This window comes from Lissotriton vulgaris, chromosome 8 (assembly GCF_964263255.1).
Source record: "Lissotriton vulgaris chromosome 8, aLisVul1.2, whole genome shotgun sequence".
Taxonomy (NCBI): Eukaryota; Metazoa; Chordata; class Amphibia; order Caudata; family Salamandridae; genus Lissotriton; species Lissotriton vulgaris.
Window position 1 is genome coordinate 287403612 of NC_141696.1, and position 26614 is coordinate 287430225.

At 43.9% G+C, this 26614-nt stretch overlaps 1 protein-coding gene across 1 annotated transcript in view; it reads right to left on the reverse strand.

Moving 5' to 3' along the window:
- RBM11 (RNA binding motif protein 11) overlaps positions 1-26614 on the reverse strand; it is a 196095-nt gene that overhangs the window by 150493 nt on the left and 18988 nt on the right. The window lies entirely within an intron of this gene.

Below are 26614 nucleotides of genomic sequence, written 5' to 3' on the forward strand. Positions count from 1 at the left end.
GCCATAATGAACAGAAGAAAAAGCAAGCGAGGAAGCAGAAAAAGGGAGAGTTTCTAAAATGGGAGAAGAGTATAATATTGAACAACATTTAATTAGCAGAATCAGCATCGGCCCCACTCAGTGTGCAAGTCAGCAACTCAGTTTTACTCACAACTGTCATAAGGAGTGGGCCATTCTTCAACAGGCAAGAGTTCAAAGGGATCACCAGTCATGGTTAAAAAAGAGAAAGAGCTGTGAGTGATGGTATGATGGTCTCACCTAAATAGGATAATAAATCCTTTAGTGTCCTTAACAACAGAGGCTGGGGGCGTCGAAGCCACCGTTGTGGGTTTCTTTAGATTTCAGAAGCATCTTCATTGGTAAATATTTGAAGGGAGAGGTAGACAGCCTGTTAACGTATAGTACCCTATTCTCTTTCTGAGTTGCACTCCCAATGTTATCTGAGGATCAAGTTGTAAGAGGTGGCATTTTCATGCAAATGTTTCTTCCAAACAAGAGTTCAGCTAGTGAAACACATATCGTTCCATAAGGAGTGTTTCTTCAATCATACAGAGTCTGACAAAAAGTTGGAGAGATTAGCTAGTGCGTGTCCATGGCGATCTGAAGCACTTTTTTGAAGGTAGCCTCGAAATGGGAAACTAACCACTTAGTTTGAGGCCAAAGCGGTGTTATTGTCCAATGCTTAATCTCCAGTCCTGCGGCAAAATCATTAAACTCTACTTCACAAAAGATGTGACCATTGTCTGACTTTGTCACTACTGATGAAATGCAAAAAACAGAGACAATATTGTCTAGTTCTAGGATGACCACATCAGACATGGTTCTTAAAACAACAATCACTTCAGAAAAGCATGAGAACTAATAAGAGGCTACGGTAGGTATTGTCCTGTTGCAACACGCTCAAAGAAATAGATTGCTACATCATTCCACAGGTTAGTTGAAATTCCAACATTTGTCAAGGTTCCACTGAAAAACCTTTGTCTAGACTGACCCTGGCATACTTTCTTTTCCAACAGTTCATTGAGCAAAGGGAACCACACTTTCTCATTACATTGTCTTGGTGGCTACCATGCTGCGATTACTTAGTACGTCAGATCAACCTTGTGATCTTGTTGAGAGTAAGGAATAATCAAGTATGCTCATCTTAGTATTAGTCCTTTGTAATGTTGTTAAGGAAATCCATTCCTAACATGCAGAAAAAGCCTTGAGGTCTTGAAGATAGCTTTCTCAATGTGATTTGTATGCGCATGCTAGAATCCTCTATCTTGGTGTTTCAAGAAAGTGAGCTACTGCACACAGCATAGGATTATTCAGTGACGCTTGGATTACATCTCTTTTCCTCAGTGCACTTGGTTTTGACTGCAAAGGTATTTCACAGCCACCGATGTGCTCTGTGAAATGGCGAGAGTAAACCTGGAAACAAAGTCAGGGTGGTTTTTGTTCTTACTAAGGCAATGATATTTTTTAAACTTTAAATCTTGTCAACAAATTGCTCATCTCTCTCTCCTGAATGGCATTTTAATGCTGGAGTTCGTAAATACAGTGAGTAACTTTTTGTGATAACAGTAAAGGAGTTCCCATAAAGAGCAGATACAAGTGCCTGCAGGACCATACTACAAGTCTTCCCTTATAGACCTGTTCCAGGTCCATTAGGCTATCACTGGCATAAGCAAATACTAGTCATAGGGCTTTAGGGTCAGTGTTTCTGTGTCAAAATGGCTCTTAGACCAGTACGTCTAGCATCAATCACCAATTCAGTGGTTAGAGAAACGTCAAAGTTCTCAGCTTCTGTGAATTTAGCACGAATGCTTTAAAATGGAGTTGGCATTTCTTGGGCTATTTAAGAACACCCTACTTTTGTGTCAAATCTGGCAACGGTGCACCGCCTGCTACAAAATCATGTGTTTACCATGAGCAGTAACTGGCTAATCACAGGAATGAAGGAAGGAAAGATAACTTTTCTGGCAGAGGGGGCAGTGATAGGGCAGAGATCTTGTTTGGGGCAGGCTGCCCGTTTTGTTGTGAAAAGATGTGGACATAGAATTTCAAAGAGTTTGTCAAAAGTGTAATTTTGCCTTTTTAAGTTTGAGATGGGTGTTGTGAAGGGCTTGGCAGACTTTCAATAAAGGTTTAGCTGTCTTCTTCACTTAACTTGACGAAGTATAGGGCATTGCTAACTTAGTTAAGGCAGTTGGGTATTCCTTGGATAACATGCCTAATTTCTTCCTTTAACACTTCAGGAAGAGATGAGATGCCGAAAATGAGACACTTGTATCAAAACAGAACGCAGTGCTAAAACTTGCTGTATAACTGATCTTCTTATAGTTCATCTTGGGGATAGATACTCTTCATTCAAATCCAAATGATAGAACATGTAGGCTCCGTTTAACTGTTACTTCATGACTTTCTGGTGCCATGTGTCCTGAACAGTTAGGTTTGGTTTGCCTTCAGTTTGTCATTTGGGTACAGAAACACTGGGCAAGACCCACAGAAGTGCCCCTTCTGGAGGTTAGATAATGTTTTGCTTGGGAAGGTTACATAGCTCTATTCCTCAACTTGCTTTAGCATGCTAAATGGAAACTAAAAAGTGTTGAGTCACAGGCTTGACAGTTTCATGTCAGTGTAACATGATTTGTCTGTCCTTAAGTTTATCTATGCCATGGAAGAGAGCTGGAAAAGCTGGTACACATCAACAAGCTCTAGAGCCAACTACTTGTCTATGTTTCATTGCAAACCAATTTTATTGGCATTGTTGGTTTCATATACAGCATGACATGCATACAGGAACCAAGTCACTGTTCTGTACATATTTAAAACGACTGGTTCAGCCGACCTTTCAAGTACTCATTACAATCTTGAAACTCAGCGACACCTGGTGCCGGTGACTGCTTCAATGACATATGTCAATGTCCAAGAAATGCAAACAATAAACAAGTTGACAGGAGCCTACAGAGGCACCAGAGAGATTTCTTGGAGCAACAGGCATAAATATGCACATCAGTTGGTAGAAGATCTAAATTGCAAGGGTCAGTTTATGTCATGGTCAGTCACAATGTTGGTGGCATCTCTGGCCACTGCCTCGTCTCATCGACTTAAAAAGCATTGTAACTGGAAGCTAGATATGACGCAATTGATGGAACCAGCGCTGTGGTGTAATCAAGGTTGGTGCTCACTTAGTGTAGGCGGTGGCAGTGACTGCATCAGGAATGCTTTTCTTGCAGTTGCTGCCGGTTTGGAAGCAGAGTAGCATTTGGATTGATATTTCCCACAGTATAGAGAAAGAATTACAGGAAACAGATACAATTTGGGAACAGCTGTTGTTTAAAAGCGTCCGCATCAATTATGGCTTTTTTCAATTTTAAGATAATGGACTGACAACACTGAGTTGTCCCACACGTCACATACATTTGAAGCTTTGATCACAATATAAGATTTGAATCAACGTTTCTGGACATCAGTTCCTGTGGAACAACCCCACACCACAATTAAGAGCCAAAATACCAAGTTCAAGTCCAAGTCCTGAAGAGAATCCTGGATATGTTAGGGATTCGAAATGCGTTGGCTTTGAGTATGGGGGACAGTTGATGGGGTGTGTCATTAGGAATGTTGAATAATATTTCCTTCAGTAGCTTCTGACAACACCCACCAGTAGGTTAGGTATCCCCATCCTCTCACAGGCAGGACAGGAAACGTGTGTTTTGAAAATGAGTAACTGTCCGTCTGGTGTTAATATTAGGACTGAGCGTAGTTCACGAAGTAGCGCTACGCTTAACTACGCGAGCTACGCATTACACTACGCGAACTGCATAGTAGCCTGTTCGCACTGTGCAAGATGCCGTTTTCAATGATTGCACAGTGTGGACAAGCATCCGGAACTGTGCTATCATTGAAAACGGCATCTTGCACAGTGCGAGCTGTAGTTTTCTGCCGCTCGAGTAGATTTTTACTCGAGCAGCAGCTTTCTCAATGCGGACTGGTAGTTTCTCATTCTGAGCGGTCGCGAGCATACGTGACCACTCGCAATGAAAAACCTGACCTCCCCGCGTTGAGAATCTCGCCGGGAGGTTTATTTTCCATGCTCGCGATCGGCAACTTGATGGTGCTGATCCTGACCGAGGAAAAAGTCTCGCGGGGATGTCATTTTGCTTGCTTGTGGTCGCCAACTTGACATTGAGGACCGCGAGCAAGCAAAAATTACCACTGCACTACGCTACGCATGTTTGCACTGTGCTACGTGCAGTTCGCGTAGTGGCGCAAGCTTTGCAAACTATGCAAACTTAGCGTATTGCTTTGCCCAGCGTTAGTTAATATGAATGTAGGACTGGTTTAATTTCAGGGTGTGAATACTGATTTGTTATTATTTGTTTGCAAAAACGTTCCAATTATTATTCTTATTTCTCACAAAAAAAATGTTTTGAACTATGGAAATGTTGAATATAGTTCTATATCAAACATTTTTGAATTGTGCGATTTACTAATGTGGCGTTTCTTTGAAAAGACATGCTCTATTTATTTATGAATGTCTGTTGGAATATCAAAAATAAGGGAAATAAAGCTTAAACACTTTGGAATTAATGGTCTAAGGATTATCACAACTCTAATCAAAACAACCCCCCCAGACATCCTGGTTGCTTATTTCAATTTTCTTTTAGTTGCAGCGCAGCAAATACCTCCAGTGGCCCAGAACTGGCATAGGCACCACATGGCAGGTTCAGGACTCCCAACAATGGAGTCCAGGTGTTGTAGGTGAAGTCTTTGATGATCCTAAGACTTCAATCAGGAAGCAAGCACACACAAGCCCTTGAAGTTCAACATTCATTGTGGAGAAACGAAAATAACACCAAAATGAAAAGAGGGAATAAATAAAAGCTGGCATTACTCCAAAAAGTGATTCGAAAGAAAGAACTGACTAAGTTAAAACCCACAACTGTAAAAAAGTGTGAAAGGCTGACAGCATTGGATGCATTAAAAATGCAATGGACTTACTCGCTGTAATGAGAGGTTAGTGTTTCACAAGGACTGTACTCACTGAATACCCTTTTGACTTGTAATTCAAAGTTTTCTCTAGTAGATGCAACTCCCTTTTTAAACAAAAGCACTTTGATCCTGCTTAGCATGTTACAAATCAGCCTTCAAAGTTGGAATGGAAGGCCGCAATTAACTATCTACATCCCCTTGAGGGGGCGTGGGGTGAAAGAGGATGTTGTTACAGCAGGTCACTATCTGGGAAACTGATGAAATGTATGGAATCCCAGGGTGCATCCCGCAGCAGTCTTGCTCATTTAACCTTAAATAACTTCCATTTGAAACAACTGTAATTAGTGGGAGTAAAGTGGCTGGTATGCCTTGGAGATTACAGGTGAAATTTTTTACCAAAACAAAGAGGGGTGGGGTCGCACACTACTCACACACTGGCGGAAGTTGCCCCTGAGGACTCTGGTCATTGTAGTAGAGTGTTCGCGATGCATCATCTTTCGATCTTGCTATCTTCGCTGTCTTCGCCATCCCTGTATCCCCTAATCTCTGCTGATGACGGATAATAATCCAGAAACACGTGTCCAGAGATGGCCAGCACTAATCTGCACCCACCTGGTGAAACACTCAAGACTTTCCAAGTGTACTCGCTTGTCGATCTGAACTGCATCTACCATGATGCCCAGGGGCGACTCTGCTGGGAGGTGAAGCAGTGTGCTCCCACACCAGTTTCTTACTTAAAGGCTCCCTCGAGCCGCTTTGAGCTGACGAGCTCGTGGAGAGGCACCTGCGCGCCTGGAGAGATACTGCGTTCCAAGAATACGGCAGCCTGCTCAGCAACCCCAAATAATTTTGCCTAATCTCTGCTGATGACGGATAATAATCCAGAAACACGTGTCCAGAGATGGCCAGCACTAATCTGCACCCACCTGGTGAAACACTCAAGACTTTCCAAGTGTACTCGCTTGTCGATCTGAACTGCATCTACCATGATGCCCAGGGGCGACTCTGCTGGGAGGTGAAGCAGTGTGCTCCCACACCAGTTTCTTGTTTACCAAAACATTGCATGCAGGGGGATTGGTAATTTGTTTAAAGATGAGTGAATGTCCACCAGTTGAATTGCAGTCCTTTCCAGTAATAAAGACCTCTTTGATGGCACGTTTACAGTGGTAAGAAAATGGGAGTGACCATAATTCATTATTGAATCTGCCTCCTAGGGGCTCATATCTATCGACAGGGAAATGTTCCATGGAAGCTGTGAATTGAAATGTTGACAATGGCAATGCCATGTATTACCATACAGCCAAAGGTGTTTCTTCTCAAGATGTAACATTTTGTAGGTTGCGTATTTTTCGACATGAGCCGTTGTTTATGTTTTAGATTGAAAGGTATGAATAGGTCGCTGGAATTAAGGTAACACCAAGAGACACAACCATTTTTAAGGGTCTGAAAGATCCAGCTAAACTGCATGTTGGACCTAAGCAGATTCTTTGCATGGTAAACGGTAGACATGTAAGTTTGCATGATATCGATAACAGATGACACAATGTTATTCAGATTGTAAATGCAAGAAGACAACGTATTATTACCATTATCAACAGCAAGCACTTATCCAAATTATTTTGATCAATTGGTCTTAAACGTGCAGCAGCTTCCATTTGTAACAATTTCCAAATTTCAATATATGTAGTATAAATTAATCTTTTTTGAACGTGTACACTGAGGACCAAATAGAAAATCGGATAGGTCCATGTCCTCCAATAGGAGAGAAAGATGTTGTTACGCTGCAGATAGTGTAGAGTGCTCTAACCATTGTTGACAAAACTTCCCCATTGAATAGGTTGTGAGTGTAGCGATTAGGAATAACAAGGGTCACGTCTGCTAGCTTTAAACCTTGGTATGGAATTCATAAAAAATGCTTGACAACCATTTATTTCCAGCGGCCACAATAACCACCTATGAGGATCTGAAAGTGTGGCATTAAATGCACCATTTTGCAACATACTGTTGAGCTGTTCTTAGCGTGATTCATGGACCGTTTGCCAATTCTCAAGCTGGGTGATGGAAGGAATAGAGGGTGCATTCATTTCTTTAATCTTAGTAAATCCGAGACATGTGGTCTGTAAAACACATTTGGGATGAGATTAAACAGACTTGAAAACATATTCCGTCCCCTGAAGTTGTCAAGGTTTGGTACCCCAAATTGACTTCATGTATCCTTCCAATAATCAAAGCCCTTAATAGCCAACTATGTAACAAATAAGTACGAATATATGAGTTTAGTTTGTGTAAGCATGTTTTTTTTTGGTGGTGCACCGACAAGTGTGAAATCAAAGAATGGTAGGCCTGACGAGTCATATCTTGTATAATATGTAAATTTATCTTAGTATGCTTTAGCTTTCCCATGTGGGGGAGTTGGCCAATGTTCCTATTGTGTGTAATTAAAAAGTGCGCATTGAACATAAGCTGGAGGCAAATAATGATGTTCATAATAATGATACCAGAGAATTTCAGCATAGTTATCATAGTTTAAGTACAAGTTCCCTGGTTCAAAAACAATATAATACTCCAGATCAGACAGCATGGAGTTTACTGTTTTAACATCTCAATCATCAGAATGTAACCCATTTACTATTACATCCCCCATAGAAACTTTTCGCACATATGGTATCTGCAGGATCTCCTTAGGGCCGAATAGGCCATAAGGAACTTTATCACAAAAATTCCAACTGGTAGTAAAACATCTGAAATGTTCACGAGGGACGAGCCTCTTTTTAGCTTATGTGAAGTAGAGTGGAGGCCAGAACCCTGTCGGCCAGTTCTGTAGCAGAGCGTTCAGGAAGAAAGTGGCCATTAATCAGCTGGGGTGAAATCTCTTCCGTGGAGCTCACTAGCTGTAGAGGAATTTCCTGTATAGTAGCAAGAGGAGTTAAGGAACTACCAATGGCTCCTGTGGCCTACCCTTAACAATCAGCCACATGATGTAACAATATGATTAATAGAGATAAGCCGATTGTCTTTGGAACCAGGAAGGAGTGGCAAGCTTACACTTCTCGTACTTTGAATGCCAAGGACTGGCACTGGTGCTCAGAATGATGGTCCGAATGCTTCCACGCCACTTTCTTTCTATATAGCCCCCAATTCTAGGAATCCAGCCGAGAGGTACAGGTTTCTCCTCGATTGCTGCAGTGATAGATGTCTTGAACTGCTTGTCACGACAAAGGGTGTGGCTTGTGCCACAATGTCTGGGCTGACAAAGTGGGGAATGTACATGTTGACGCCAGAAAGGGCCCGACATTGGGTCTGGCCACCCATAGATGTTTTAGGGAGGTTGTTCAAAACTCTCTGAACACCATAAAGATGGTAGATCCAACTATGCTCTGTGCCTAATACTATAGCTGTTAAGAACTGCCTTAAACACTGCTTTGTGTTTGGGTGGACCTATATTGGTAATGTTTGTGAAAAGCTTGAACAATTCTAACTCTTTATCAAAAAATGTTTCTGCGTGCTATCCCGTTATTGGGTATAGCCCCAACCCCTCACTAAGAACAACTGAATATCAAGGCCTGGGGTAAACAAAACCTGTGCGATGCACAACATAAGTCCTTAAGGCTTCACATTTTAGCAGATTTAAAACATTATTATTCATGCTTGTAACCAAATTCAAACACAAGTGAAAAGCAACAAACTTGTATTATTCATAATTCTGACAATACAATGTAAATAACAACCAACTTAAATCAGTCCTTTTTGATCCATGATGCAGTGTCTTTCAAACACATAATTTCCATATAACAAGAACTTAACACACGAAGTTGAAAAATAAATCCCAATGCATTTTGGGTTGAGTCAACAACAATGTAGTCGAGGTGATCTTTTGAGAAGTCTTCAGTGTGGAACTACAACAAAACATAAGCAATTAATAAAATATCAGAAGTTGTAAATACAAATGATCATTTTTTTTATTATTTTTATTGATTTTCTTAAACTCAACATGCTACACATGTACTCATACACAATTTGTACAAGTCAACATCAGATACAGTATATGTCATTAGGCAGTTGCAAATGATTTCAGTCCATCAAAATAGTGGTCAACAAGTTCCCTATGGTTCAAAAGTCTTCCTGTACAACATAGGCATAAAGAACCAGATGGCATTGTTAAAGCAAAATATCTAGGGGGTATGTACGAGATCAAGTCTGACAATTAGGGGTCATAAGCAGAAGTAAAACAAGAAACATATAGTATTGCCTCTCACAATACATTAGGGGTCTTGCTCCATTTCCACGCAAGCATAGTGGAGCACCGCAAAGGTCTGCAAGTAGCTCCTCATCCACTCACTACCCCAGCACCTCATTCCTCCATGCAACCCCATGTACAGTGTAAGCGTGTAATCACAGTGTTCTACGTTATGGGTTCAGGTCCTGCATCCCTCCGGGGGCTCGTCCGAGTGTGGGACAGTAAATAGCACTGCAACGGGGCCCATATATCACCAGGTCTGGACGCTACAGGTAGAATCTCTGCATAAATCGCAAGTTGTTCTTGACATTAAATTAGGTCGTCAATCCACACCTTGAATTTGGGAGCTCTTCCTCTGCCCCATCTACATGCCACTCTCCTCTTGGCCAGTAACAGTGCCAGGGCTACAAATTTGCGGTGCACCGCCTGTAACGGTTCAACGTAACCCAACAGGGCAAGCACTGGTGAAGGCTCTACGTGGACATTTATCATTTTGGATAGTGCAGCAAAAACCTGCAACCAGTATAACTGCACTCCAGCACACTCCCAAGCAAGGTGTAAGAAGTAGACTCCAGGGGCTCGGCATCGGTCACATGTGTCAGTGTCCCTTAGTTTGTATCTGTGCATATGAGCTGGAGTGTAGTATAGTCTGTGAAGGAACTTATAGTGAATCAATCTAAGTCTACTACTTGCCGAGACCAGTTCAGTCTGTTGTGAGCAGAATTCCCACTGCCTGTCCGTCAGTTCTATGCCCAGTTCGTGGTTCCATCTAGTCCTTGCTGGTGCAGCTGTCTCCTCTCTCTGCGCGTGCACTGTCCTATACATGACAGATACCAGACGCTTGGTTGTTGCGTCCTGAAGTATCAGCTGTAGCGATGCTAGGGCCTGGGGCTCTGTAGGAAAATCTGGGGTAATAGAGCGGAGTCCCTGTCAGAGGCGAATGTACAGGAAGGTGTCTAGTGGCGTCTGCTGTATACCCTGAAATATGTGTTCCAGTGTGCGAAATTTTCCCTCATGCTATAAGTCCCCCCAGGTCCTAATCTCTGTGGGTTCCAGAAACCTATGGAAAAGAGCCTCCTGGAGGAGGGGCATGGTCGGGTGATACACTAGCGGCAGAAGTGGTGAGTAAAGCATAGGCACATCTAATATCTTGCCTATATGTGCCCAAGCAGCAACCGTGCAAGTCACTGTAGTTGGTGTCTTGTCTCTACCAGTAAGTGGTGCATACAGTGCACCGTCAATTGGAACCGGCAGAGCAAGCCAATGGTCCGCAGCCACCTGAGGTATATATTGTGGTTGGTGTACCCAAAAATATGCGTAATGCGCCTGCGTGCTGCAGTAGTATAATTCGAAATTAGGGATGCCAAACCCCCCTTTGGAATACGGCCTAGTGAGAACACTCCACTGGAGCCTCAGGTTATTTCCCCCCACACACCAAGCGTGTTAGTTAGGACCGCAACTGTTTAAAGAAATATGCTCCGGGATGATACGGGATATTTAGAAATAGGTAAAGTAGTTGGGGTAATATCACCATGTTAAATCAGAGACGCTCGCCCCGCCATGGATAGGGGGAGAGGGATCCAACGTGATATGTTATCAGTGCTGCGGACCATAGCGGTCCCAGAATTAAGACGCATCAGTCGTCTCCATCTCTTGTTATGCGAATACCTAAGTATTTCAGCTCATCCTCACACCATGCTATCGGGTAATCCAGTGGAAATCTAGTTGTCGCATCAGTAAGGGAAAAAATACAAGATTTGCTCCAATTTATTTGAACACCCAAGAGTCCCCCAAAAATTATGAATTCCCTAAGGACGGGGCTCAGGTTCTGCTGGGGATCACGAATATAGAGCGCGATATCATCAGGGTATAGAGAGACCAATATCGGTCTCATATTGCACCGCAATGCTTTATCCTTATGATGTTGTCGTAGTTTTGCCGCCAGCGGTTCCACAGCTATCGCGAAACGTAATGGTGACAGGGGGCAGCTCTGCCTCGTGCCTCTTGTAACCAAAAACCCCTGGGAAACTTTACCATTAATGGTTACCTTGGCCACTGGTGAGCAGTATAATAGTTTTATCCAGGAGAGAAAAATGGGACGAAATCCCATGTGCGACATCACTCCAAAGACTAAGTCCCATTCAATAGAATTGAAAGCCTTTGTGGTGTCTAAAAAAATAGCAGCCAAAGGTAGTTCCGACGAGACATTATTCATGACCGTAAAAAATGTTCTCAGGTTGTGGGACGTCGCTCTACCGGGTACAAAGCCCGACTGGTCGGGCAAGATTAAGTTTTCCATAAGGAGATTGAGACGCGTGGCTATGAGCTTAGCAAGGATTTTCACATCACAGTTGAGCAGTGACAGGGGCCTATAAGAATCACATTGCTGTGGTGGCTTTCCCGGTTTTAATAGAGAGGTGATGAGGGCTTCTCTCATAGAGGGAGGGAGATGTCCCACTTCCAGCGCATCCTCATATACTTCCCGTAGTATGGGGGCAATCAGGTCTATGTAAGTTTTATAAAACTCTACTGGAATGCCGTCTGTCCCTGTGGCTTTCCCGGATTGCATATGCATAATTGCCTCCCTCACCTCATCTAGTTCAAACGGGGCACTTAAAAATTGTCGCTGCACGTCACTCAGCCACCCCAAGGAAACATCTCCCAAGTAGGTATCTAAATCAAGCTCATCCGTCAGTGTAGTTGTGTATAATTTAGTATAATGTGCTGTGAAGGCATTCCGTATGTTTGTAGTGTCCCTGTACATCAGCCCATCCAACCCTTCCAACTCCAGCACCACATTGGAGCCCCGTGCACGTCTAATTGTTTCAGCGAGTGCCTTACCCGGGCTCGCCTCCTCGCCAGATCGGCGGGCTGTCCACTGCCTCCCCCGAAATTGCAATTCTCTACGGGCCACATCTGTATACTCTGTAAGCTTCTCCCTAAACTTCGATTGAATAACACCATCTGGTTTGAGAGCCAGTGACGTCTCCAACGATTTTAACTCAGTCTCAAGTGTATGCAGAGTGTTCACAATGTCTTTAAGTACACCAGCCCCTTTCCCCATGCAAAAACCTCTCAATGTGACCTTAAACGCCTCCCATATAATCTCTACATTGTCAACAGAATCCTTGTTTCGTGCAAAAAAATCCTGCACCTCCTCCCTAAGCTCCTCCTGGAACACAGTGTCCAGTAATATGGTAGGTTGCAATCTCCAGCTATTCCGCGATGGGCCAAAATCCGCAGAGGACAAGGTAAGCTTTACAGGTGCGTGGTCTGAGTAAGTCCTGGCCAGGTGTTGCACCCTTGAGATCGCAGAGCACAGTCCCACAGAAAGGAATATATTTAATCTAGGCACGCCCACGATGCTGCATGCGCAGTAAAATGGGTACCCTCCAGGTCGTGGGGATGCAAATGTCTCCAGGCATCTATTAAATTGTACTCCAGGAGTGTGGTGTGTACTACAGTACGTGCCTTGGTATAGTGATGGGGGGCAGGGTGCGATCCATCAACATCTGGATTGCGTGCAACATTAAAGTCGCCACCCCAATTATGTGATTGGACCCAATGTCTATTATTTTGGCCCATAACTCTGTATAGAACCATGGATCATCTATATTTGGTCCATAGCAACTGGCTAGAGTGACCGAATCAGTCCCAATCTTCCCCAGAGTAGGCAATATCTCCCCGGTGTATCCCACCTTGCTCCTGCTAATGTGAATGGCGTACGCTTTTTTATAAGAATAGCTGTGCCTCTCGCATACGAGGAATAGGAGGAGAATACCCTGTGCTCCGCCCATTTACTAGCAAAGGTGTTGGTGTGTTGCGGGTTAAAGTGAGTCTCCTGTAATAACGCCATATGGGCCTGGTGCCTGTCCAGATAAGAAAGCACTTGGCGCTTCTTGAGCGGATCTCCCAACCCCCTCACATTCCATGTAATAACATTCAGCTCATCCACAGCAGCAGAGTGCATGGGCCCGGGAGATTACTATCCCTGTAATTCTCCATACAATAGCGACGCCCAGTCCCTAGACGCGCCACACATATAATGATAGTGACCATGCAATGTGCACACCAATTCCACCAAAAACCAAATCTATAACTACCTGTGAAGAATAAACAGTCATAGAGCATGACCATCATGTGTACCTTCCAACCATTCCCGCTACCCATCCCCAAACGTATATTCAAACATTCAAACTCAGTGCCCTCCCTCCCCCACCCACTGAAGCAACCGAAACTTGCCAGAATCCATAACCCACACCCCCTCCCCACCTCCCAGCAGCATTAACCACCATGTCAAAACCCTTTCACCCAATGTATAATGGTCCTTCGTGGAGGAATACCCTTTGGGGTACACAACCAGACAGCCACGCAGTCTCTCCGCTCCCCTCAAGCCTCACCGTGATGTTACGGCAGGCCCCGGCTTGGGGGAACGGAGCCTGGGATTCGATAATTTACATGAAAATGAGTCAATTGGAAAGGTCTCACCTCCGGTTAGACAGTTCAAGCTTTGTGATAAACCAGACCGCCAGAGTCCACACTATCATTTATAAGAGCATCCCTGAATAGCATTTATTCCATATCCTCATCGTCATCACCCCGATCCTGTCGCTGTGGTACCTCCTGGCCACCTCCTCCCCTGTTCGCCCTCTTCACCAATCGGAGAAAGTCTTCCACTTGTTGCGGATTCGTGAAAAAACTTTGTTTCCCTTGATGCGTCACTCTGAGTTTTGCTGGATACAGGAGTGCATTATCAATTTGAGCCGTTCGCAGTTTCCGCTTTACGTCCATAAACTTGCGCCTCTCCTCCTGTATATAAGGTGTAAAATCTGGGTATATGGAGAAGGTGTTCCCATCTTATGTCAACAACTGTTTGTTCCGTGCTGCCCTGAGGGCCACATCCCGATAACGGTAATTCAGTAATCTTGCAATGATGGGACGCAGTGGGTGACCAGGCGCTGGTCTCGGCCAGAGTGATCTGTGCGCTCTTTCTATTATGAACTGCGAGGAAAATGCATCCCGGCCAATAGTTGCCAGCAGCAACTTCTCAATATAGTCCTCCATATGACCAGTGTTCGTCGACTTCGGTATTCCTATGATGCGGATGTTATTGCGGCGTTTCCAAGTCTTTATTCTTGGCTGCTATTGTGCACAGGAGTTTGTCCATTCTTGTGAGCTTCGTCGTATGCCGGCAGTGACATCGACATCAGATATGCGACGTTCCATCTTTTTGATACGGTCTTCGTGTCCGTCCAACTTGCGTGCGATTGCATCCATCCTGGACGACATTCGGTCTACCTTGTCCACCACTGTTGCAAACCCTTGACGGATCTCTTGCAAAATGTTATTTATGTCGAACGCCTGTGAGTTAGGACTTCCACTGGTTTGTGCCACAGTCTCCTGCTCATGATCCTCTGGCAACAGTCTGCTAACATTGTTTTTATTTACAATGTAGCTGAGCCACTTATTCAGGCAATTGAAGTAACATTTGTAACTTTTATAAAGTGCCCACAAAAAAGGGGAAGGGGAAATAGTGCAGTGAGTGTAGGAAGGGTAAGTGACATAAAAAGAAAGCCAAAGGCTACAATCAATCAAAGATTCTTAGGCTAATTCAAATTGTCAATGACCATAAGTTCAAAAACATTATTACAACATGATGAAGCATGCTATGTTGTAATAATGATAAATGAAGCATGCTATGTTGTAATAATGATTTTGAACTTATGGTCATTGACAATTAGAATTAGCCTAAGAATCTTTGATTGTAGCCTTTGGCTTTGTTTTTATGTCACTTACCCTTCCTACACTCACTGCACTATTTCCCCTTCCCCTTTTTTCTGGGCACTTTATAAAAGTTACAAATGTTACTTCAATTGCCAGAATAAGTGGCTCAGCTACATTGTAAATAAAAACAATGTTAGCAGACTGTTGTCAATTGATTTTTCTTGATGGTTTGTGAATATTTCTCTGTCTGTTTACTGGGACCCCTCTCTCTCAGCAATATACGTACCCAGGTCCCAGTGACTTTATTGGGTGAACCCCCCTATTGCAACTCATGATCCTCTGAGGCAGGTTTATTTCCTTTTTTCCCTGCATCAAAGTTTAATTTAGGCTGCCTGGCATCAGGTCTGCCCATAGTTCAATAAAAGTGTGGGCCCCGGGGTGGGCACTCCAGATAGTCCCAAGCAGGGTCTCCCGTTACCCTTTAGTGTGGCGATGCCAGCTCCAACTTGTTTGCAGTCACTTCGTGTATGCGTGTCGTGCCCCTGTGCTTTGCGCAAGGCTTCCTAGCAGGAGGGCTGCTGCTCCCCGTCGCTATTCTGCACACCTGCACTGCAGCCGTTATGCACCCTCGCAGCCCTGTTGCGGTTATGTGGCCCACCTCCTATATCCTTCCTTGGCGTGACAGGTGCAATCACTGTTCTCTGATCCTCCTTGGATACCACATCCGCAGTGCACTCGACCTTGTAGCAGAACTCGCAGCTCGCAATGGGGGGGCTTCCACGTCCACCGGCAGTCACTAGGTTCCTCAATGCCACCACCACAGGCTACGGTCTCCAGCGGGGGGGGGTGGTCACTTGTTGCACCGCGTTTCCCACCGCTCCGCAAATGTTATTTATAGTCCTCAGAGGTGCCTTCTACATTCCCATTTTTCATTTGGTCGGCAGTACCACCCTCGGTGCCTCTCACTTCCTAATCGTCTCACTATGGCCCATACACAATGCCACGCCAAGGGGGGTGGGGAGGGGGGGGAGGGGGTGATGAGGGGTGGGGGGGGGTTCGAATTCCAGCTCGCTCCGGGTATGCGGTCCCTCGTAGCACTAGCCTCTCCCCCCTCACGACACCTGGCTCGACGCTGCAGATCCTCAGGGCTTCCGATTACCTGATCGTGGTATTCAAGCCCCCAGCACTAATTGCCGCTTATGGTGTTCAGCCTGCGCATTCCCCAGTAATGGCCTACTTGCGCAAATACAGTCATTCTTTTCCCGGCAGTGGTCTCTTGTGACGGGGTCTCGTTGCCCACGGCATCCTCGGGGGCTCTCACCTTCTTCTGCCGGTCTCGCACACTAGACTTATGCCGCCATGTATGGGGCACCGCTCTACGGCCCCGAGTACCCCTCTTCTGGCGATAGTGGGAAGCGCGGCCTAGCAGCCGCGTGGAAGGCCTCGGTGTTTCCTGTCCGTGGCAGCCGGACCGCGGCTCTCCTCTGTTACGGTGCCTAGCGCGGTCATAGCTGTCGATGTGCAGCTAGAAGGCTGTAGGTCTCCGATTGCTTCCCGCTTCACACCGAGTTGGTAGGGAAACTAGACCTATTGTTTTCCGAAGTTTCCGCGATTTTTTCCTTTTATTTACAGAGGATAAATAAAAGGATATTGATCCCAGGAAGCAGGAGCCTCACAGTAGTGCGGCCATACTGCTTGCGCGCTCTCTAGCGCCCTTCAAAACATCATTCTTTATGATTTGCACGAGTCTGGTGAAAGGTGCTCCCAAAATGCCGCATGCACCAAGCCGAATGTGATAATGTGAGACGGGTAGTCACTCCATTCCTCAATCATTAATAAAAAGACAAGGGGAGCTGATAAACAAGATACCAAGATTAAACGCATTTATCACCCAGTGAGATTGAACCGGGACAGCATGACACTGACCAGGATGAAAATTAACCTTAGTAACAAGGTTTCTATGAAAAAGCACAAAAAGTACCACAAACATGTGAGACCCAATACAAATGGGTCTAAAATGGGTAAACAGACGGTTGAGTGTGTAGTGCCGAGGCTTACCAACAAGACAATCAAAGTCTTGTTGCTGGAAAACATGAGGCATAGAGAGACAACAGTTATCCGACTTCAATACTGATTAGTTGCGATAAAAGTTTGACAAGGGAAGCGAGCTAAGGATGCTCACCTAAACGTCTATCTACGGATCTCCTCCTCTACTTCCAACTCTCGCCGCTATCCGCGTGCGTGACGACGAGCGTATGTCTTTGACGCTTAAGAAGCAAAATTCAGCCTAATGAGCCTGAAAAAACGGGGAAACTATATTGTACGCCTGACAGTGAACAAATGTAGAAAAAATGATTGCAGATCTAAAAGAGTAAGGCTGTACGTACTCTGTGTGGAGACCACTATTAGCAAAAAACAGGTACATCTATGGGATTTCCCGGGGCACCGTCTTATGCCAACACCTTCATGGCGCATTTCGAGGACACGCAAATTTTACAGGACCCAAGATGGTGTGAAAACACAATAACATTTCTACGTTACATAGATGATATACTAGTCATCTGTAGAGGAACCCAACAAGCATTGGAAGAATGTATTCATGAACTGAGTCTTTGCAATCCCAGAATACAGTTTACCCATAACATCCAGTCTAAAAAAATTCATTTTTAGACATTGAAATTCAAAAGACTGAGACAGACTTGACAACAGCGGTGTACAGAAAACTCACTGATGTAAAGAACACGTTACATTTTTCAAGCGTGCATCCATTTTCTCTCAAGAAACACCTACCGGTGTCGCAATTTATTAGAATCAAAAGAATAATAACAGAACAAACAGAGCGATCTACTGATAAAGGAACAATTCGACAGATATAAGGAGAGAGGTTATCCAGAGGACATGCTGACAGAAGCGATAAAACACAGTAGCACAGAAAAAACGTGAAGAGCTGTTACGAAAGACGAGTAAACTCACAAGTACACGTGAGGTCTTTGTTTTTAAGCATTCAGTGCAATCCCCTAAAATCAAAACCATTATCAGAAAACGTTGGAAAATCATTGAACAGGAAGTTGACTTTGCCACATAGTTTCAAGAAAAACCTGTGTTCCCGCACAACTGATCCAAGAACTTGAGGGAAATACTCAAACCCAGACACCTTTCTGAAACACAGAATCACAAAGGAATGAGAAAATGTTGGAATTGTGGACAGTGTGGTAACACTTTCGCTCACCCTCACACCGGGAAAAAATTCCATTAAGACATATATCAGACTGCAACACTTAAGGCGTCATTTATGCTATCCAATGCCCATGTTGGCTTGTTTATGTGAGCAGAACATCAAGGAAGATAAAAACACGCATAATTGAACATGAAAGCATGATTCGCAACAGAAACCTTAATTCTTGTTTAGCCGCTCACTGGGTGAACACATCACACACCATTCCCCAGATAAGATTTACCATTCTTGAAAAAATAGATCTGACTCGAGGTATAGATTACCACACAGCTTTGGCTCGTAGAGAGAACTTTTGGATCAAATGTTTGGGTAAGGTCATTCCGGGAGGTCTACAGGATCATTACGAACTGTTATGCTTCTTATGAAAATACTTGACGTAACCATGTAAATGTGTCTGTACTTTTCTACTTTGGAATCAATTGCATCACTATACCAGCTTGTACATGATTTGCACCTGCACATTTCTCTTGTTTATTTCCATCGCATTAGTGTTTTTGTGTTCAACATTCACTACTGCACTTTTGCTCGTCTGCAGGAACGATTATGCACCAGCTCGCCCATTAGCTTTTTATTAGCACTCTTATCACATAATTGTCACCACACTTTCGTTTTGGGTCTCTATTAATGTTTTATACTTCGGTAATGCACCCATTGCTGATGGTTTATAATTTTTGACCACATACACCAGACGGCTGTTCGCCAGCATATATTTTATGTTGTCACAATTCAATGTGTTGATACTCTCCGCTAGGGTATAGGTTCACTGGTCTCCATACAGAGTACGTACAGCCTTACTCTTTTAGATCCGCAATTGCAGTGACTTGTGATCAGCAATAATTTCTTCTACATTTGTTCACGGTCAGGCAAACAATAAAGTTACCCTGTTTTTTCAGGCTCATTAGGCTGAATTTCGCTTCTTAAGCGGCATCAGACGTATGCTCGACATCACGCACGCGGATGGCCGCAAGAGTCGGAAGTAGAAGAGGAGATCCGTAGATAGACATATAGGTGAGCATCCTTAGTTCGCTTTCCTTGTCAAACTTTTATCGCAACTAATCAGTATTGAAGTCGGATAACTGTTGTCTCGCTCTGCCTCATGTTTTGCAGCAATGGGGCTTTGATTCATGTCTTGTTGGTAAACCTCAGCACTACACACTCAAGCGTCTGTTTACCACTTTAGACCGATTTGTATTGGGTCTCACATGTTTGTCGTACTTGTTGTTCTTTTTCAGAGAGACCTTGTTACTAAGGTTCATTTTCATCCGGGTAAGAATGTCATGCTGTCCTGGTTCAATCTCACTGGGTGATAAACGCGTTTAATCTTGGTATCTTGTTTATCAGCTCCCCTTGTCTTTTTCTTAACGATTGAGGAATGGAGTGACTACCCGTCTCACAAAATCACATTCGGCATGCATCATTTTGGGAGAACCTTACTTACTGAAAATGAAACTGGGAGCACCTTTTACCAGTCTTGTGCAAATCCTAAAGAATTATGTTTTTTATTTACAACTTCTGATATTTTTTTAATTGCTTATGTTTTGTTGTAGGTTCACACGGAGGACTTCTTAAAACATCACCTACACTACATTATTGTTATGAAGGTCCCCTGAAGAAGGGTTGGTTCAACCAGAAATGCATTAGGATGTATTTTTCAACTTTGTGTTTTAAGTTCTTGGTATATGGAAATTATGTGTTTGAAAGACACTGCATCATGGATCAAAAAGGACTGATTTAATTTGGTCGTGATTTACATTGTATTATCAGAATTATGAATAATACAAGTTTGTTGCTTTTCACTTGTGTTTGAATTAGTTTACAAGCATGAATAATAATGTTTTAAATCTGTGAAACTTTGAAGCCTCAGGGACTTATGTTGTGCATCGTGCAGGTTTTGGTTACTCCAGGCCCTGATATTCAGAATTGCCCTCTGGCCTATATGGAGAAGAATAATGCACCTGTACACCCAGAGAAGCCGTAGTATCCAGATAAGATTTATAAGCAAAATCCAGGCTCTGGTCTGAGTAGAAATGTACCGCATGCATGTGTCCTGATAAAGACAGGCATGTCTTTAATAACAGTGCTGGGGTGAGCCGAACACTGTTGCCAAACCCAGAGGAATCTGGCACAAGAATACACTGCAAATAAAATACATTTGAATGTAGTATCTGAAATAGGAGGACTAAAATGATTTAAAAAAAATACCAAAAGGCTTATTAAAAATGAACAGGTTTTTGCAGTGGGTGGGTCACAGTGGAGGCTTTAATTTGTGGACAAATGCCGCAACAAAGGATACATATTTTTTGGCCTGTTGGTATAAGCTGTGCCACCAATAACAATGCAGTAGCAAGGATGTGTGGCCGCCAAACCAGCTTGCGCAGAGGTAACACCTTCATGCGCAGCTATCACTAAAGCTAGTCTGTGGTTTTGGTCGGGAATCAATCAATTGCCAACTCCTGGAATAGTTACAAAAGGGATATTTTGTTCATTTAAGTGGTATGTATATTTACTAGGTATGGGATGCCCTCAATATTAGCATTAACCCCTTCGCTGCTGGCCCGTTTCCGCCGCTGTGCGGTAAACAAATGAACAGGGGCGGGCCATGACGAACCCCAGCCGTCATCAGCACGGGAGCACCGTAGTGCATGACGGCTGGGGTTCGTCATCAGCATGCAAGGGGTTAACGGCAGTCAAGATATCGTAATCTATTCTTGTTTGAGAATGAGTAATTGCAGCAATAGTAGCAGTCTCAACTACTATTTATAAGTCATCGGCACAGTTTCACCTTCTTTAAAGGTAATATCAGTGCACCCAAGTGCCGCCGGCAAGACCCGGATGACTAGGTTAGTAGTATTCACATGTGTATGTAGGTGACGTGTAGCAAGTAAGTCAGATTGTAAGGATCTGAGTGTTTCTGTGTGTCATTAGCGAACTAAAACAATCAGAGTGATTTAATTCATGTAATGATTTAATGGCTGGGCATATTCAGGAATGAATGTTCTGCCATAATTAAGGAATCCGAACAAGGATTGTAGTTTCTGTAACGGATTTGGAGGTTGCATTTCTGCACATTTCTCCAAAAAGTGAGAGGCAAGGCTTATACCCTAGTGTGCAAGTTCATATTCTAAGAAAAGGACACTTAGAAATGAGATATGAGATTTCTTAAAGTTGAACTAGTAGCCAAAGGCAATGAATCCTACAATTATGCAATCCATTACATAGGATAAAGCATCCAGGTCAATATCATACAGAATTTACATAATACGGGCAGCAAACAATCCTGGACTGTTCTTATAGCCCATTGCTAAATGAGTAAAGCAGCACTTAAATCCAAGAGTATAAAACGCTGTCCAATCTCTGCTTTCAGGAGATAGATTTTGGCAGTAAAAACCACTGGATATATCCAAGGTTGTTTTGTAATTTTTACGGACTATATTGTTAATTGGTAATGTACTGTGTGTATTTTAGATACCAAAATTAAGTGCATGACTATTTAAATGTCTATGGTCGAAAACTATAGAATATGAATGATCTGTTTTTAAAACAGGAAAAAGGGATTATTCATCTAAAAGACACAGAGCTCAATTAGTCCCTGGTACTCCAACTGGTGGAGTATTTCTCGAACAGGTGCTTTTGCATCCAGTTTTATGGAGTGTTGTGGTTCCACTTGCGGGCTTGACCTTATAGGTATTATGTGATAAGAAGAGTCCATATCCCAAACAACACAAATGCAGTATTAAGCCGGGGCATGTGCAAGAGCCCCTTCTGTTGCATAAGCCTGTTTGACTTCTTCAAGGAAAGGTGAAGGAAGTATGACATCATCACCCTGTGGGGATGTCAAAAAGTAAGAGGCACTAAAAAGATGTTCTAAGAAAAAGCTAAATTCTCCCGGAAAATTGCTCTACTTGTGCACTATATGTCACCCTCACTTTTTTTGTATTCAACTCATATAAACTATCTGGAGGACTATACACCTATCTGGGATTTTCAACTGTAATGACCGTATCAGTTGCTCTCTCTGCCAGAAACTTCTGGAGATTCTGCTGTACTATGGTGACTTCTGCTGCTCTAATGAGAGTCAGCGCCCAACTGCTGTTCTGGAGGAGGGTTCTCGGAGTTAGTGGCATATTTTGCAATAATGGCTGCAACTTTCTTTTTCTGAAATTTGGGCTTAAATGTGAGCATACGGGGACTGGTTTGGGCAGCATTCTGCCCATCAGGTGTTCCTTTCGTTGCCCTAAGTGGGAAGGGTATGCCCAGACATGGGTCCCATGCTCACTGCACCACTGGATTCAAACTAGCTTGGCAGATGAGGGGTGATGCCCAGAAACCGTTTCCAGGATGCTTGTTTCCGGTCAAGGAAGGACCAGGCTTGGCAGTTTGGGCTGGACTGTTCCCAGAAGGAACAGGGTCAAGAATGATTTGCATATGGCTGGGTCCAAAGTGGGGTGGGGTGGTGAGCAAAAGAACAATGGATGAAACCCAGATCTTTGTGACTGGAGGGGTGAATGTTTGCATTGTTCAGCATTCCATCCATCGTTTGTTCCTTTTGCTTTTGAAAGCTGTGCACTGGCTGAGCTTTTTGCTACCTTCTACAGTGCGATGTATGTATGTTAGAGCTGGCATTCTTGGTGTGATTTCCCCAGACTTTCTGCCTCCAGACCTCCTCCTTTGCTGACTTCATTTTTTCTGGCGTTCGGATTCTGGGCACTTTACCACTGCTAACCAGTGCTAAAGTGTATATACTCTGTACTGTAAACATAGTAAGATTGGCCTATCTACATTTGGCATATTTAATTTACTTGTAATTATCTAGTAAAGTGCACTATATGTGCCCAGGGAATGTAAATTAAATGCTACTAGTGGGCCTGCAGCACTAATTGCGCCACCCACTCAGTAGTCCCTTAATCATGGCTCCGGACTGACATTGCAGAGCCTGTCTGTGCGCCTTTATAAACTGCCATTTCTACCTGGCAAGTTAAACTACTTGCCAGGCCCACACCCTCCCTTTTAGAACATATAAGTAACCCTTAAGGTAGGCCCTAGAAAGTCCCAAGGGAAGGATGCAGTGTATTTAACAAGTAGGACATGTACTTTGATAGCGAAAAACTGTGAAATCAGTTTTTCACTACTGCCACGCCTATCTCTCCCATAGGTTAACAATGCGATTGACTTAAAACTCCATCCCATCGGGATGGAGCAGATAGAAAATTGGAAAGTGGCGTCTCTGGACTCTCAATTTAAAAAACACATTTTTTTTAGTAAAGTTCGTTTTTACATTTAATTTCAGAAAATGCCACTTTTAGAAAGTTGCCATTTTCTTACTTTAACCATACTATGCCTCTGCCTGTGTCTGAATACACAGTCTGGGTCAGGGTGACAGCTGGGCTTTGTATATTCCTCTAGACATTCACCCAAGAGAGTTTCGGTGTGACATTTACATCCTGATGGTCTATCACCAAGCTGATGGGCCTTCCTGAGGTAGACTGGGAGGGAGGAGCTGACACTTGCACCTGAATAGGTCTGTGCCTGTCCCTACACAAAGAGCGGTATGCCTCCCTGTGGTGCGTTTGGAGTCAGGCCAAGAAAGGCAAGGACTTTGCGATCTTCAAAGGCCTCTGTGATGTCTCCCCAACAACAAAGGCACATTTAGGAATAAGCACTGGACCTCTGACACCATATACTCAGAACTCTAATGGAACCAAGGACATTCTGCCAGGAAGAAGGCCTGCTGCGCTGACAGGAGGGACTGCCACTCTGCAACTGCATTGCTATGTTGGCCTAATGCTTGCTGTGTGCATTGCTGTAGGAGGTACTGCCACTTTGCTACTAGCTTTGCTGTGTTGGCCTGTTGCTTCTTGCCTGGAGCGAGAAGGACTGGACAGTCTCTATACCCTTGAAACTATATAGTTCTCCTAAGGCTTGGTGGCTTGCCCCCTGTTGTCGCAGTCTAATGGCCATCAAAGACTTTGCTGTGCTTTTCCTTCACTATTACGGAGGCCCATTCTGGGAGAACCTTCACCTATCTTGTGAGATCAAGTTCTCTGTGTTTGTGAAAGTCTGCACTACTCGATCACCACCTGGGATCAGCGCGTAGTGTGCTTCACATCATGTGAACCAGAGTCAGCGATGCCTGATCACCAGCTGGGGCTCAGCACAGAGTGTGCTTTGCATCACTTGCACCAGAGTTGGCGCCACCCGAACACCAGTGAGGAAAGATTGCGCTATGTTCTTCGCATCAGCCAGACCCGCTAGCAAAGTCGCGAGTGACAGCAGTGCGTCAACTCCAACCCCTCACCTTCCGGCTTCAAAGCATTGCTGAAAAATAAAATGACCCATTCCCCATCCTGGCAGAAGGTTGCCACAGTGCTGCACGAGTACGGCCAAGCATGGACCCGGTACTCTCCTGAGGATGGTAAGCACTGCTTGTAAGAGTAGTACCAAGTCCATCACCAACAGCAGCTCATGTTCCCCTCGCTCGGAGGAAAGTACTGTAAAGTTAGGACTCATGCAGTTCTAGTAACCGTGCAGTTGCTTGGGGCAGTTGACATTGTTAGGTGCAATGATCCCGAGGAGTCCTCTTATGGATCTTGTTCATACTAGTACCTGTGGAGTCCCGCCTCTCAGGCCCTCACATCCGCACCAATGTTTCCCTGCATACAGCACTACATCGGCGTGCTCTAGGCCCAGACATTAGGCCTTTTTATAAACACACTGTTGGTATCCAGGTGAATGAAATGCCAAAATAGTGTCCCCTATGTAGACACGTGTGCTTACACCACACAAGACTGTAAATGCATTCTCATGTGACTAGCAATGTAAGGAACGGGTATCTGCTTTAGTTCCGCAATTCCTTTGCAACTGAATGCGGCATTTAGTGTGTCCAATACAGCGTTATGTGTTAATATCACTGTTAGCTTATATGCATGAGCGCAAGATCAGTGCTTACGACTTTCGCACAAGCGCAAACGACCAGGACCGTAGCACATGTGCAGTTAGATCAGGGCGGTTGTGCCTTTGTAGTCTCACGGTAAATGCCAAAATAGTGTCTCGTATGTAGACAAGCTTGATTACAACATACGAGGCTTATATATATTCTCGTGTGACTAGCAATATGAAGAACGGGGACTTCGCTTGAATTCCGCAGTTTTTTTAGCAATTGAATGCTGTATACAGCGTGTTTAAGACATTGTCAATATCACTTTAAGCTTATACGCAATAGCGCAAGATTAGTGCTTATTCTGGACGACAGGCGCGCATGCGCAAACGAACAGAACCATAGCGCATGCGCGGATAAATCAGTGGCCCTATTTCCACGCGAACGCATCGTTAGCTGCGCTGCGATCATTGACCATCAATTAACATCTTAATTGGGGCTATTATCTAATCAAGCGCACTATAAAGAGCGCGACGACGTGCCCTACGGTACCTCCACTTCCTCTCGGATGTCAGAGAGGGGTACCGACGGATAAGTAGGTCCGGGGCTTTCTCGAAGATATTGGCTTACACGAAGAAAGCTTCGAGGTTTCCAGCCAGCTATTTTTTGAGCAAATTTGCTCTTCATTTCTACGAACATAGAGGCATAGCGATTTCTATCATTTTGAATTTAAATTTCTGATCGTTAAGGAGGCAGATCATTTTATGCCACTAGTGACCTCATTGCTAAGGTTCAGCCCCCTTGATCATAGAGGGTAGGTCTTAAAGTAACAACTGGGTATTTTAAAGTAAAAATGATATAGCAATTTAGCTGGACACAACAAACAAGGTATTGACTGTGTCCTTATTTTCTCATTTTTGCACAACAGAGCGGGGCCTCATATTCCCGAGCGGTTGCCGGGCGAGGTGAGGTTATCTCTCACATAATGCTGGGTGAGTAAGATATCCAATAAAACTATCTAATCGAATAGAATTTGAGAAACAGAAGGACTATAGCCTTCTGTATAACGAAGAAAGGTTTCTCTTCGTTTTTGTGTGTGTTGTCTGTACTGCCTCTTTATGCCATTTTGGGATATATGTATGCAACCTTACCATGTACTTTGTGCACTGTCTCCTTTCCCTTCTAGGAAAGGACAACTGATTAATTCCCACCAGATTACATTGGGGACCCAAGTTCCTGGTAGGAGTAATTGAACATTTTTATGCACAGTAACACTTTTCCTTTTTTCTTATTTTTCACTATTTGCAGTAGCTATTCATTCTGGGTCCCGAAGAAAGCCGGACAGTATGTTCCACTCGGCTGAAACATGTTGACCTCCTTGCACAGCGCCAGAATATAGTTATATTTTCAGACTATTAGGCGTAATTTAATTTTGACACTAGGACAATCTTTATCAAACTAGATTTCTTGCACTAGTAGCCAATTTTAGATTTTCACACACATCCTCACAGCACTGCACATCATCAGCACCACTTGAACAACACTGTGGCTAGAGTTCCACCTCAGA